This window comes from Carassius gibelio, chromosome B10 (assembly GCF_023724105.1).
Source record: "Carassius gibelio isolate Cgi1373 ecotype wild population from Czech Republic chromosome B10, carGib1.2-hapl.c, whole genome shotgun sequence".
NCBI lineage: Eukaryota > Metazoa > Chordata > Actinopteri > Cypriniformes > Cyprinidae > Carassius > Carassius gibelio.
Genome location: NC_068405.1, coordinates 2,608,576 through 2,613,021, shown reverse-complemented (window position 1 = coordinate 2,613,021; position 4,446 = coordinate 2,608,576).

Below are 4,446 nucleotides of genomic sequence, written 5' to 3'. Positions count from 1 at the left end.
TGTGCTCGCACAACCACTCCCAAGAGTGAGCTAGGATCAGCCAGTCGTCGAGGTAGTTGAGGATACGGACCCCCTTGTTTCCTGAGAGGAGCCAGGGCTCCCTCCGTGACCTTAATAAAGATGCGGGGAGACAAGGCCAACCCGAATGGGAGAACCTTGTACTGATATGCCTGCCCCTCGAAAGCAAACCGATGAAACGGTCTGTGTCGAGGAAGAATGGAGACATAAAAAGTACACGTCCTTCAGGTCGATCGCTGCAAACCAATCCATCGGACGAATGTGTTTGAAAATGGGAGTCTGTGCAGAGCTCGGTTCAAGGCACACAAGTCCAGGATTGGCTGTAACCCACCTGTCTTCTAGGGTACTATGAAGTAAGGGCTGTAAAAGCCGGACTTCATGTCGGCTGGAGGGACTGGCTCTATCGGGCCCTTTGCCAGCAGGGTCGCGACCTCCACGCGCATGACACGGGCATCTTTGCCCACCATCGTCGCGTGGACACCCCAAAAACTGGGGGGACGCCGGGCGAACTGAATCGCGTAGCCGAGCCTGAGCATCCGGATGAGCCAGCGGGAAGGCCCGGGGAGCTCTAGCCAGGCTCCCTGAAACCGAAACAGTGGGGTCAAGGGGACTACAGGCGTACCCACAGTGGGGCAGCGTGGTGGAGCAGACAGCCCCGGCAAGGGAGGCATAGCGTTCCTCAGCGGGGGCGGAGTGCGGGCACTCGTCTGACTCCTAGCAAAGAGGGCATGAGGAGGCGAAGCGTTCTTGAGCCGGCTTTGCATGGAAACTGGCAAGGGGAGAGGAGAACGAGAGCGGCGAGGAAGCACATCGCCAACTGTCGTTCGTGGCCTCTTGGGACCCGGAGGTAGAGTAAACAGCTCTTTTTGTGAAGGTTTGGGTACCACCGGCCGCAGGGCCAGTGGCGGAACAACCCTCCGGGGGAAGGAGTGGTCCTGCTACCATCTCCTGATGAGCTGACGTCTCCAACTCCGGGTCGCCCGTCTCAGGAACGCTGCTTGGCCTGGCCTGGTTGCGCCACCCTTCTGCAGCCATCTCCTCGCTGCGCCGGGGTGAAGGCTGCTGTTGTGGTTGAGCGGGAGTGGAGGAGGCCGCATGGGGGCGCCCTCGGCGACAAGCAGGCTGAGGCAGCTGTGCCGGCGGCGGGGTTGAAGTAGCAGTGGGTCGCCAGGACAGGATATTTCTGATGGACTGATTCTGGGCGACAGAGAACTGCTGGGCAAAGCTCTCTACTGCGTCGCCGAAGAGGCCATCCTGGGACACCGGGGAGTTGAGGAGCTGAGCCCGATCAGACTCCCTCATGTCTGCCAGGTTCAGCCATAGGTGGTGCTCCTGGACCACCAAAGTAAACATCACCTGACCCAAGGAGCACGCAGTGACCTTTGTCACCCGGAGAGCGAGGTCGGTAGCAGTGCGCGCCTCCTGCAAAACCCCTGGGTCAGCACAGCCCTCGTGCAGCTGCCGGAGCAGCTTGGCCTGATAGACCTGAAGTGAGGCCATGGCATGCAGGGCAGAAGCGGCCTGGCCCGCAGCTCTGTAAGCCTTGGTCACAAGCGTGGATGAGAACTTACAGGCCTTGGAGGGCAACTTGGGACCACCACGCCAAGCGGATGCGCACTGTGGACACAGTTGCATCGCAACAAAACACTCCACCGGGGGAATCCCGGCATACCCCTTGGCCGACCCACCATCAAGGGCAGTGAAGGCGGAGGAAGTACCAGAACGGTTTTGGACAGTTAAAGGTGCTTTCCATGAACTGGTTACTTCCTGGTGCACTTCCGGGAAGAAAGGAACCAGAAGGGGGTGCTGGCGATCCGCATGACCAGCCCCCATGAACCAATCATCCAGCCTCGAGCGCTCGGGACAGGGCGGAGGATTCCACTCAAGCCCGATGCTCTCCGCTGCCCGGGAAAGCAGGGCCGTCAGCTCGGGATCGGTGTCAGGTGCCTGAGAGGGTCCAGCAAACTCATCTGGAAAGTCAACCAGCTGCGGCGTATGTGAGGGGGGTGTGGCCCGAGGAAGTTGGCTCGTCGGGGACTCCCACACAGTAACCCTCAGATCACCCTGGCCACCAGCCGAAGTAGCCCTCTTACGAGAAAAAGAGTTAGAACGGGGTGTGGCTATATACCTTTACCTCTATACCTTTTAAGGTAATCAAGTCTCAATCTCAACCTCGAGATGGTCATGTCCCCGCAATGAGAACATGAGCCATCCACGAATGCAGTCTCAGCATGCTGGAAGCCCAGACACGACACAGCGATCGTGACCGTCACGAGGAGCGATGTATCGACCGCACCCAGAAACACACGGGCGAAATGACATCTTTAAAAAGACGCAAATTGGCCCATATCTCTATTGTGAAAGAAATTTGCTCTTTCAGAGGTGTTGAAGAACTCAGGAGAACGCGGGAGCTGTTGCAGGAAACCCAGACGAAACGCTGAATCGCACCATCACAATAACACTAGCTTTTGCTTGTAACACTCCAGTGATTGTGGTGATTTTGTACGACTCGAAGGTGATTGGTCTCTCGGGCGAGATCTCATTCGTAATGTCGAACGTGACCGACTGAAAGGGAAAGATAGTTTCTGCAATGCCAGTGTAAACACGATTAGTTTTATATCTAAAACACCGTTTTAAAACGAAAACGCAGTGTAAACGGGGCTTAAGTGCTGGAGACCATGTCGCTATGGAATCAAAGATGCCAAAATTTAATCACACACAATGAAGCTTCTCTTATACTTATACTGATATTACTATTATAAAAAGTGCAAAATACTTATTTGTTTATTCCAATATTTGTTGGTCTTTGCAAATTATGGGCAAATCGTGTCCTGTATTGATTTGATAAAGCATTTAATGCATTTAACGCATTATTTTACCTTTAAACATGGGACGTTTCCATATTTTGAGGGACGGGTGGCAACCCTACTGTTGAATGACACCTTCATGACACATACACGTCATGAAGAATGAAACATGACTGAGATGAAGATAAAAGCATTTGCTGATCTAAACATGAAAGCTGACATTTGTCATTGTAGCTTCACTGGCATCACCAGACAATCTGCAAAAATAATGATTTTCAAAGAGGCTTTCTGAACACTCCCTCCATCTACCACTACCACATCTACGCATGTCTCTCTTTGAATTATCATCTTGTTATCTTTTTAATTCTAGTTATTGTCTGCCAGCAAATGTTTAGAGTGCCACCTCTGAAATTAAAGGGATAGTTCACTTTCAAATGAAATTTTGGTATGTTTTAGTTTACCTCAAGGGCATCCAAGATGTAGTTGTCTTTGTTTCCTCAGTAGTTTCCATTTTGATATTTTTAGGTCAAACCGTTCTTGTCTGTCAATCATATACTACAGGTCTATGGTCACCACCTCAAAGAGCATGCACAGAGAAGTCCAAATGAAACAATTCCCCATCGTAAGTACACATTGATGACCTAAGACATAAAATGAGTGGTTTGTGTGAGAAAACGAACAGTATTTATATAGTTTTAACCTCTTGTACACAACCCTGTCCAAGTGATCTGAGGGCGTGCGTGCTTCATGGTGTGTGACGTGTCCGCGCGTTCTGGCTTTGTCTGCGCAAGCGCAGAAAGTGCCGGAAGTGATCTCTCGTGCGTGTATGTCACTCATTGTTTACACAGATTTCGGAAGTGTCACCTTTTACTGTGAAGATCTAAACACATTTAGATGTACAGGAAATCGCAATGGAAGATGATTTCGATATATCAACAGACAACGTTGAATTTTTTCACAACCATATTTATTTGAACCAGAATACACAGATCAAGAACTCAGAGCGATGGAGGAAGCATCAGCTGCAGCAGCACATCTTCAAGCCTCAGGGAGACAGAGATCTCTTCAAAATTTGTGGTGTTTTAGTAGCGTGTTGTGAGATGCCAACAGAAGTGGAGAGCATATGTTGTCACGAATGGAACATAACAATGCCACAGCTACAAGAAGATGACAAGGACATTTACAGTATCGCATCACACACCTGCCTGACTGAAGATCCTGAGTTTTTTCTGCTGTTGAGCTGCAGTGTTTTTCACGTTGTGTTTAGTTTGCCACGTATAAACTGGAGGCAATGTTCAAGGCCAGATAGTTGTGTATTGAGGTAAAAACGATATAAATACTGTTCGTGTTCTCACACAAACCACTCGTTTTGTGCCTTAGGCCATCAATGTGTACTTACAACGATGTTTCATTTGGATTTCTCTGTGCATGCTCTTTGAGGTGGTGACCATAGACCTGCATTATAGGAGTCACAGACAAGATTGGTTTGACCTAAAAATATCAAAATGGATACTACTGCGGAAACAAAGACACCTACATCTTGGATGCCCTTGAGGTAAGCTAAAACATACCGAAATTTCATTTGAAAGTGAACTATCCCTTTAAGAAGTGATTAAACCAT